Genomic DNA, 11,762 nt, shown 5'->3' with positions numbered 1-11,762 from the left:
GTTTTCACTCATCTGAGATAAATACCGCCAAACATAGTAATCCTTTTCAAAGACTGGTTCAGCCATGGGCATATGCTGAGGTCTGCTGAGGGTTTCAGGAAAGGTTTTGAGGCTTATAGTAATTGTAATAATTCAAATGACATAAAACTGGATAGAGTAAGAAGTAATAGTGCCTGGAGAGTAATATCACCCTCCCCTCTACCAAGAAGGACAGTTACTATTTTATTGTTTGAAGTATGTAGGGTGGCCAGATAAAATACAGGATGCCCCATTAAATTTGAATTTCAAATAACCAATGTATAATTATATTTAGTATAAGTCTGTTCCAAATTTTGCCTGGGACATACTTATACTAAAAAATTATTCATTGTTTATTTGAAATTCAAATTTAACAGTGCAGCCCATATTTCTGTTTATAAAATTTGGCAACCGCAAATGTATGGCTCCCTAAAGCAAGAATATATTGTCATTTCTCTGAACTCAGCCACACTGGCCTAATTCGTAATCTACGTAAGATGATGCAAGGATATTTTGACTCACACTGCCTTATGTAGTATTATACCCAGAACAGCGAGCCCGAGTTCAAGTGAGAGGCATTTTACCTCTCTGGGACTCAGGGAGTTTGCTTCTAAAATGCAGATGTTGGATCAGATTGCCCTAGAGGTTTAATGTTGGGTAGTGATTAGAAGATCAGACTTTCCAGGCTGGAGTTGGAACTCTGCTTCTTATCAGCTGATGACTCTGGGTAAGGTACTTACCCTCTCTGTGCTTTGGTTTCTTCACCTGTGAAAAAAGGGAATAATTATAATCCATAGCTCATTGAAGGCTGCAAAGGCTAAATGAGTTAACAAATTTAAAGCCCGTAGAACAGAGTGTGGCCCATGCTAAGTGCTCCCAAAATGTTAGCTCTCATTCTTATTTCAAATCTGGCTTTAGTTGTTTCTATGATCTTGAACAACCTCTCTAAGGCTCAGAGCCTTAAGATGGCTCTCAGATCTGGATTGGGGAAATGTTACTAAGAGGAACATTGGGTGTGAAGCACAACAGAATTATCAAACTGTGTATCTTCTTAGAAATGAATTGAGTTGGGGTTAGTTAGGAGATTACATTTAAAATGTTTGTTTTGAAATTATAGAGTCTAAAGTCTTACTATTCAAAATCAGAAAAGCTATGTGTTATTGGCAGATAGCCCTGCCATCGATCTCAACATGGGGTTCTTACCAGAACCTGCTTTTCCACCCAGAAAATAGGTACTTTTGTGATCCAAGTTATCACACAGATGGAGGATTAATCTTCAGTGATGGAAGGATCTATGCAAATAAATCTATTTAAGGAATGAGTAGTGTTTATATGCTCTATTTTTCTTGCTAGAGGAAAAGAGTTACAAGTCATTAATTTAACCATGGAAAAAAATTCAGATGTCAGGATTCAGAGATTATTGTGTAATCAGTAATTTGGAAAGGCTGCAGCCTTTTGTTTGGTTTCAAAGGCACAGATTCAAACGCTAAATATTCAGCTTTTATTTTCCTTTTATGGCACTTGGCTCATTTTCTGCAGAAGTTCAATTTGTTACCAACCAGAATCATCACTAATTTGAATAATTATATACTGAACTGTAGGATAGAACTGAAATAGGGGTCTATTGAGAGGATTGTACACAGACAAAACCACTTTTCTACCATAAGAATTATAAATTCCTACGTAACAAAACTTGGCAGTACAAGTAAGCTCTTCCAATGAATTAAATTTGTTTTGTAGGAAATATGAAAAAACAAAAGCTTAACCTCAAGCATTAGAAGAGAGCAGCAACTTAAAGCTACACCAATATACATTTTTTTAATCTATCAGAGTGGCAAAACTCCAATAGTTTGACACTATATTCTGTCAGCAAGGCTGTGGGGAAACCAGCTCTCTCACACATGTTGATGGGAGTATGAATTGGCATACAATCTGGAGAAAAATTTGGCAAAACCTACAAAAATTACAAATTAAAAGGGCATATGCCATGCAGGGCCCCCCTGAAGAGCCAGGGGAAAATGCGGAAGTGTGTTGGATTTTCTCACTTGGATTGTTGCTGATGTTCTCACAAACGTTGAGGACTGGCGGTTTGGTATGCTGAGCCCTCTATCTTGGCGCTTGCCCGTATGGAACTTGTTACTGCAAAAGAGTAAAACTGCTTATAATTGTGCCTAGGACTCTCCCCCTGAGTACCTCTTTGTTGCTCAGATGTGGCCCTCTCTCTCTAGCTAAGCCAACTCGGCAGGTGAACTCACTGCCCTCCCCCATATGTGGGACCTGTCTCCCAGGGGTGTAAATCTCCCTGGCAATGCAGGACATGATTCCTGGGAATGAGTCTGAACCTGGCATCGTGGGACTGAGAACATCTTCTTGACCAAAAGGGCAAAACGAAATAAAAAAAATAAAGTTTCAGTGGCTGAGAGATTCCAAATGGAGTCAAGAGTTCACTCTGGTGGGCACTCTTATGCACTATATAGATAACCGTTTTTAGGTTTTAAGATACTGAAATAGCTAGAAGTAAATACCTGAAACTATCAAACTGCAACCCAGCAGCCTTGACTCTTGAAGATGATTGTATAGCAATGTAGCTTACAAGGGGTGACAGGGTAATTATGAAAGCCTTGTGGATCACAATCCCTTTATCCAGTGTGTGGATGTATGAGTAGAAAAATGGGGACAAAAGCTAAATGAGAAATAGGATGGGTGTGTGTGTGTGTGTGATTTGGGTGTTCTTTTTTACTTTTACTTTTTATTCTTATTTTTACTTTTTCTGATATAAGGAAAATGTTCAAAAAATAGTTTGGAGTGATGAATGCACAACTAATATGATGGTTCTATGAACAGTTGATTGTACACCATGGATGATTGTATGATATGTGAATATATCTCAATAAAACTAGATAAAAAAAATAGGGGCATATGCCCAAAGTAATTTGGGCAGGAAATAAAAATGTATTTGCAGGGCCCCCTGAGGAACTGGAGGAAAATAAGGAAATATTAAACTTCCCCACCTGGGGAATTACTGATATTCTCACAAGCATTGAGGACTACCAATTTAGAAGGCCAAGCCCTTGATATTGGGGCTTGTCCTTATGAAGCTTGTAACTGGAAAGGAGAGGCTAAACCTACTTATAATTGTGCCTAAGAGTCACCCCCAGAGAACCTATTTGGTTGCTCAGATATGGCCTCTCTCTCTAAGCCCACTTGGCAGGTAAACTCACTGCCCTCCCCACTACATGGGACATGACTCCCAGGGGCATAAATCTCCCTGGCAATGTGGGACATGACTCCCAGAGATAAGCCTGGACCCAGCATCGTGGGATTGAGAAAATCTTCTTGACCAAAAGGGGGAAGAGAAATGAAACAAAATAAAGTTTCAGTGGCTGAGAGATCTCAAATAGAGTTGAGAGGTCATTCTGGAGGGTATTTCTATGTGCTATATAGATATCTTTTTGTAGCTGTAGTGTATTGGAACAGCTAGAAGGAAATACCTGAAACTACTGAACTGCAACCCAGTAGCCTTTATTCTTGAAGATGATTGTGTAACATATCATTACATGGTATGGCTGCGTGATTGTGAAAACCTTGTAGCTCACACACACTTTATCCAGTGTATGGACACTGGTAGAAAAATGGGGACAAAAATTAATTGAAAAATAGGGTGGGATGGGGGATGGGATGTTTCAGATGTTCTTTTTTACTTTTATTTTTATTCTTATTTTTATTTTTTTGGAGTAATGAAAGTGTTCAAAAATTGATTGTGGTGATGAAGCACAACCATACGATGGTACTGTGAACAACTGATTGTACACTCTGGTTGACTGTATGGTATATAAATATATCTCAATAAGACTGAATTTTCAAAAAAGTGCATATGCCCTTTGACCTAGCAATCCCACTTCTGGGATTTTAATATATATGTATACACACACACACACACACACACACACACACCTATACACATATGAAATGATGTACACAGGTTATTTCTTTTCTTTTGAGATATTCACATACCATAAAATTCACCATTTTAAAGTGTTGAATTCAGTGATTTCACACTGTATGTTCACAAAGTTGTGCAACGATCGCCTTTATGTAATTCTAGAACATTTTTATTACCCACAATAGAAATTCTGTACCTATTAGCAGTCTCTCCTCATTCCTCCCTTCCCCCAGCTTCTGGTAACCACTGTCCTACTTTCTGTCTCTACATATTTGCCTCTTCTGAATATTTAATATAAATTTAATATACAATATTTGGCTTCTTGTATTTGGATTCATTTAGTATATATGTTTTCAAGGTTCATTCATGTTGCAGTAATTCAATTTTTTATGGCTGAATAATATTCCATTATAGGGATACACTACATTTCATTCATCAGTTGATGGACTTATGGGTTGTTTCCACTTTTTAACTATTATGAATAATACTGCTATAAACATTTGTGTACAAGTTTTTGTTTGAATACCTGATTTAAGTTCACTTAGGTAGATGCCTAAAAGTGGAAGGTTATTTTTTGCAGTATAATTTGTAATAGCAAAAGATTGGAAACAACCTGTGCGTACATCAATAGAGGACTGGTTAAATAAACTATGCTATATCCATAAAGGCAATACTATGCAGCTGTAAAAAAGAGAAAATGTTCTTCATGCATTGATAAGGACAAGTTTTCAAGACATATTAACAAAAAAACAAGGTTCAGAAGAGTTATTTTTATCTTAGCTTTTTAACCAAAACAAACAAAAAGAAACCTTGAAGGAATATAAAAGAAACTAAGAGAAGTGGGTCAAAGCAGCAGAGTGGGTGCATAACTTCTAATATATATCTTTTAATATTTTTTTAATTTTTAAGGCAGGTGAATATATTATCTAATCAAAATAAAAATTTAAGAACTTTTTTTAGAACATGCAGCAATGTGGGGCCACCATTTTTGGGGGACAGTTCTGAGGTATGGTAGCCTGCGGGTACTCCATAGTAACCCCCATTAGAAGGGCACTATTTCAGGGGAGCAATCAAATGATATTTTATTTATTCTAGCTTATGCATAATCAAATTCAAAGTTATTTAACCAAAGGCTAAGTCCATAAGAAAAATATGTGGCACAAAAGAATTAACAGCCAATTTTAACAAAGTTTTGGAATGTAGAACAACATCAGAATGTCTTGGGGTGCTTGCTAAAACAAAGACCCCCCACACCAACTGAGTCAGATTCTCCAGGTCTTGAGCCCAGGAGCCTGCATTTTAAAGAAGCCTCTGGGTTATTCTGTACATAAAAGTGGCCTAATAAAGTACACAAAAAGATTTTTTTAAGTAATAGTTAGTATCTAGTCTACTTCATGTTAGTTACATTATCTTCTGAATTTTTTTTCATAAAGGAATTCCATAGATGTGTTATGATTTTTAAAACACCTGAGTTTAGCCTGACACTGAGTAGAATTATAAGGGAACTACTATAGGGACTGGGTCTATCAGGTGCATCATTCTCCCCCAACATCCGGTTTAGTGCCTGTGCCTTAAGTGCCATCTAAAAAATATTTACTGATTCTTCTCACCTCACCTCTGTCTTAATGGCTGATTTAGTGCTAGACAATTGCAAGGGAGTTTGGTGATGTCTGGTGATGTTTGAACAGGCATTCTATGTTTGAAAATTTCCATAATAAAAAGTTTTTTAAAAAGAGATACTTATGAATATCTGGTAACTTATTTGAAATTCATCATAACAAAAATAGTAATCAGGGAGTCTTTATAAAGAAGTTGGAAATTGAGTTAGGTGTTAAAGAAAGGAGATTAGAAAAGGGACAAATTTAATTCCATACAAAATATTGGGCATGATAAACTATGTCTAGTAGTTAGTAGTAAATTCAGTTGTCTTAAAGGAAATGGGAGCTTATTTCTCTGTCATGTGGAAGTCCATGAGTGGGCAGACCAGTATGGGTATGGAATCTCCACAACGTCCTAGGGAATGTCAGGATGTGCTCTTCTGTCTCCAGCCTCGGCATCTGTCCTCAAAGTCACCTGATGGGCCAAAGACAGTTGCTAGAGCTACAGATACCGCATCTACCTTTTATGCAGCAAGGGCAGGCTGAACAACGGCTTCAGCCAAGCAATGTGTTCAGCCAAAATTCAGGGTTCTGTTATAATAAGGAAGGAGGAGAGAGCAGATATTTGGTATGCCAAATAGTCCCTGCCACATTATGCTTGTTAGGGAGTGTAGCATAATGAATAAAACGGTGCTGAATATGGTAACAGAAGCCAGACTTTGAATCCAGGACTAGCAACTTACCAGTTATGTGATCTTAGAAAAGCAGTAACTAAACTCTCTAAGCTCTCTATTCCTCATCTGTAAATAAAAAGGGGATTTGTTTGTTAATATGATAAAATAATGTATGTATGGCACCTGGTACAAGAGGTGCTCAATGAATCACTATTATTTTACCTGTGATTTATTAGAGATTTAGTGGTCAAAAAAAGTATTTTCTCTGTCCTTAAGGAGTTAATGAGAATATTGTGTTGAAGAAAGAAACTAAACAACCAGTAAAATCTGATGCGATTACAAGTAATAGAATGGTCACCAATATTATCTTCAAATATGAAATCAAAGAGAACTTTATTGTAGTATTTACTTACTAATACACCTCTAATACATAGTCCACAGAATTTAACAAGTGTTAAATCAAACTGCATTCCTTCTCAATTCATCCGCTCATATAAAGTAGAAATAAACATATTCCCAACGGGTTTAAGAGAGAGATTTCCAAGATTTGGTCTTTTGAGAAAGCATAAAATAAATCCTGAGGGATCACAACATTCTAGATTAAAATAAATGTGGAAAAGGAGGTATTTCTAATTTATTTATTTTTTGATGGAAGTGAGGGCAAATAGTGGACATGCCAATAATGTGAATCAACTTTTTCTATTAGAAAGTTTAAAAGAGAGAAGAAACTGAGATGTGTGAGAAATTCAGGTTGTAATGAGTTTTCACACTTGTCTCAACTCAATGAGTTTACTAGTCAAACTGCTTGCCTTTTCTGTGATATTTTCACCCCTACTGCTCTCAGTTATAGATTTGCTTCATATGAATTCATTTCTGAAAATGAGAGAGGACAGAATAAAAGTTAATGTTAAAGCAATGAAAAAATTTTGTACTTTTATTGGATTTAACTTATCATAAACCAGATTTAATTTTATCTTCTGGGACTGTATGATTATCATAGTTATTTTTATTAAGGTAAGAATTAACCCTAGATTCCCCAAACTAGGTAGACTCAAACATTCTATAGTCTGTCCTTCTGATGCTTGAAATAATTTCTATATTATTACTTCCCACCCCATCCAAAGCCCGCTATTCCCTGCCTATGACTACATACTTGGAGTGTCACAGAAGTCTCTTTTTTCGAGATAAACCATCTTCCTTCAGACAGCTCTGATGAATAGAAAGCATTATATCATTTTGATCTCTTCCCCTCTCAAACTCCCACTCATTGGTTTTAAATTCTCCCTTCTGTGACCATACAGAAAAAGCTTAATCCTTTTTCTACCTGGAAGCCTTTTAAAATCATTAAAGATATGCAATTATTATATCACCCAATGCTTAGCTCCTCCAGACTAGACTTATCTAGCCCCTTTAACTGTTCCTAAGCTCTGCTTTTGAGCCCCTCACTTTCCAGGTTGCTTTCTTTTAAGGGTACTCTGGATTGTCTACATAAGTAGACTTCTGTTAGAGTTCTCAATCACATATTTTTAGGACTTCTTTCCATTCACAAACTGAGTCCCAGGCTTAGGGATTTGAGGTAGACCCAGAGACATGCTGCCCAGATCCCCTTCAAGGAAGGAATTGTTGCTTACCTGCCGGGAGCATTGTCAGCAGACAGCCTTGAGTGATCAGCCCTTTGAGGGATTGCCTTAGCTAAAGAGAGTCACCATGCCCAAGGACATCCCCTTCCCAAGATGGTCCATATCAATGACTGACCAAGGCAGGGATATAAATGCCATTTTAGCCCAATGCAGGACAATTCTTACAGGCCATTTTAGCCCCAGAACTCCTGGTGGTGTCATGTGAATTTGTCATTGGGCCTTCTGGTAGCTTGACTTCTCCTTCTGCCCAATCATGCTTCCTTACCCTTCCTGAATAAACATTCTGCCCACTAAACTCCATCTCAGAGTCTGCTTACTGAAAAATTTAACCTGCTACCCAACTGTCTCTCCATCACTTAAAATAAAGCATCTAATCTCAACCGGGGTCTTAAAACTGTATAGCAATTCTATTATTTGTCCTTGTTTGGGTCATTTACTTATGTGTAAACTAGGTTTTAATTGTAACTCTCTGAAAGAGTTGTCTCTGAGAATCTGCTAATCTATGGGACAATCAGAAAGTTAGATCTTGGTGGTGGTTTGGAGTTGTCTGTACTCCAGAAAAACATGTTCTTAAACATAATCCATTTCTTTGGGTGTGAATTCATTGTAAATCTTTTGATGAGGTTACTTCAGTTAAGGTATAGCCCAATTGACTCAGGATGGGTCTTAATCCTATCATGAAAGGTCTTAAAGGGAAGGTCACATGAGAGCGAGAGAGAGAAAGAGAGAGAGAGAGAGAGGGTGCAACCAGAGGCTGGATGTCAATGGAACATGGAAGAAAAAGGAAAGGCCAGAAGAAATTGACATGTGCATTGCCATGTGACAGAAAAGCCAAGGACTAAGAATCTCTGGCAGCCAGTCCCAGAAGGCTTTCTGGGAGATAGCATTGCCTTGATGATGGCTTGATTTTGTACTTCTACCCTCAAAACCAAGACCCAAAAATTCCCATTGTTTAAGCCAACCTATTGCATGGTATTTGCTTTGGCAGTGAGGAAACTAAAACAGTCTTAATGGCATGAGTATGGTCTTTTTAATTGGCCTTTGTATGGGATATCTTCCATTTGCCCTGCCAGATCCATTTTCCACACGTCATCCTGCTCTGCTCCTGAGGAAGATAATCTGTATGTATGGACTATAGCATTGGATTAATGTGCCCTCTAGTTTCCTGATGGGTTTGCCAATGAGGGGTTCAAGCAGGAGTAGAAGGAGGAGAGGACAGTGGGGTCATTCATAGTATTTATTCCCTTGGAATAAATAAACTCTCTAGGAATTTGCCTTCGGCTGGCTGTTATCCTTGACTGAAGGTCACTGTTCATCTCAAGTTTATCTGTATCTCTCTTTTTCTAGGTTCCAGTCATCTCTCCTTCCTCTTATTTCTTCTGGACAAGAGATGATACAGGCTTTATTGCTGCTGGAACTGGGGTTCCTGTACCGTATCTGTAGTTCCTCTGTAACCTAACCTCTTCTCTGTAAATACAATCTCTTTGAATTATCTTATCCTAATTTGAGAGTGCAGTCTGTTTCCTGTTGAGATCTCGGCTGATACAATCTCCTCTAGACTTCTTAGATTTTTATGTGGAGTTATCCCTATGGACTTGCTCTTTCTCCTTTGGATTTGGCCATGCCACCAACCACACATCCCTCTTCAAGTCTCTCAATCTAATTCCATCTGGCTTTCCCTCAGGAAAATTTAATCCCCTTCCATAGAAGGATTTATTCATTTTTTCTTCTGCAGTCTTATAAATCACATGAGGACTCCAGGATGAACAGGTATCAAGAACCTGTGCCAGGTAGTACTGGAGCTCAAAGGAGAGTTTCTTAATCCAACCCAAGAAGTCTTCTTGGAATTGGTGCTATCTAAATTGAGTTTGATGGACAAGAAGGCTATTGCCAGGAGCCAGGCAACATGTAGAGGGAGGGGTATTCCAAGCAGAGGAAACAACATTCACAAAAGCCTACAAGAAAGAGGAACTCAATTAAGTGTCTGAAGTATAGAATGAGGGTCTTTGCAGGAACAAAGGGGAGAAATATAAGGAGATGAATTCACTGTACTCATATCTCCACCTAGCTCTAGCCCTTTTGTTCCATTGATCTTTTCTGTGCTTTTTTCTCCCATATTCCAGAATACACCATTTTAATTATTGTAACTATAAAATATGTTTTAATATCTAATTATTATAACTATAAAATATGTTTTAATATCTGGTAGGGTGAGACTCTCACTAGCCTTCCTTTTTCAGAGTGAAGATATCAATTCTAATATTCAATAGACATTTTAAAAATAGCTCACATATATTTAATACCTACAGAATTATTTCATTTGATTTTCACAACAATCCTGGCTGGTAGATATTATTTTAATTATAATTATGAAAAAAATGAAGCTCAGAGAAGTTAAGAATTGTGTTCAAAGTCATCCAACTAGTAAACAGCAGATCTAAGATTTGAACTAAAGCCTATCTGACTTAAAAGCCTTTATGTTTTCCTCCATGTCATACTGATTCCTCATAATTCAATTAGACTTTCTTTGATTTAATTCAGTCTCTCATACTGGAAGGCTGAGATTAAGGAAAATCTCTAATGGTAGGTAAGAGAGAGAGATGTGGGACATAACTCAGATATGTCCACCAGAATGTAAGCTCCATGAGAGCAGAACCTTGTCCAACTTGTTCACAATAGTATCCCCGGTGCCTGCACCAGAGCTTTACAGATTGTTGGCACTCAGTAAATATTTGAGACAGAGAAAGATTATGGTATGTTATCCTTGTTTTCCAAGAATTTATTGTCTAATTGGGGGCAAGATATAAACAATCCAGATTTAAATTATAATACAAGATAAAATTTCAATCCAAGGAGCAAGAGTTAAAAAGAATATATAAAGTTATAAACAAAAATTATTAATTAGGTCTTTCCTGCCATGTGGTTCACGAAGAGAGGGAGCCTTTCGGCTCCCTGGCGTGGTAACATCAGGACCCGAGTCCGGTTCCGAAGGCTAACGTATTCCTCATTCTCTCAGCGGGAGAGTTAGGGGAGAGTGAGGTCCATCAGGAGCAGAGAGGCGACCAAGTGGACCGCAGCCTGCGGGCGGAATTATGTCCCCTGGGGCGTCGTCGCAAGCAAGGAAGAGCTCTCTGCTCCCGCAGAGCAGGGACCGGTTCCTGGTCTTGCCTGATAAGCGCGATGGCATCTCCCCAGCGGCCAGGGGTGGCTGACCCAGATCCTCTCTATGCTGTGTTCACTGTTGTTCGCTGTCCTCCTCGCCTTCCTCATCGCCATTGCCATCGTCTACCAGATCGTAAAAGAGCTGCATGGTGGGAATTTGAAGAATGAAGATGGTGTAGATACTGGGCTATTAGGATTCCGGACTCTGCTTATAATAGCCTTAACTCCTGGATTCTCCTGTTGCGGCTTTTCTTGGACAGTGACTTATTTTGACTCTTTTGAACCAGGAATGCTTCCTCCTGCTCCTCTTTCACCTGCCAGGTTCAAGAGACTAACGACATTTTTTCCACGTGGGCTAAATATTGGTGATTTTTGAATGCCATTGTAACTGCTCTTGCTGTAGCCTGGTGCCTCATGTAAACCCACACTGGAGCAATATCAATGGCAAAACTTAGTCACAATCGTTTGTGGTAACAGAGAAAAACATCATTGCTCTACTTACAGTACTGAAAAATCTGCTATTCATTATGTGGTTTAGATACATGTCATCATCACCACTATATTTATGGAGGACCTTTTTAAACAGTCTTCTAGAGCCTAGGCATTGGGAATATCTGAATATTAAGTTTCAAGTACTTTCTGAAAATGGTAAGATGTTTGCCTCATCTTTTTACTTTTGTATGTGTAGTTCTTACAGTTTTAGAAAAAATTGTAATGGACTCAAACT

At 38.1% G+C, this 11,762-nt stretch overlaps 1 pseudogene; it reads left to right on the top strand.

The window, feature by feature from the left end:
* Positions 1–10,790: 10,790 nt before the first annotated feature.
* On the top strand, positions 10,791–11,455 carry LOC119508440 (annotated as a pseudogene).
* The last annotated feature ends 307 nt before the right edge of the window (positions 11,456–11,762 follow it).

Source organism: Choloepus didactylus, chromosome 13 (genome assembly GCF_015220235.1).
Source record: "Choloepus didactylus isolate mChoDid1 chromosome 13, mChoDid1.pri, whole genome shotgun sequence".
Lineage (NCBI taxonomy): Eukaryota > Metazoa > Chordata > Mammalia > Pilosa > Megalonychidae > Choloepus > Choloepus didactylus.
The sequence above is the reverse complement of the archived record's forward strand: the minus strand, read 5'-3'. Positions and strand labels throughout refer to the sequence as shown.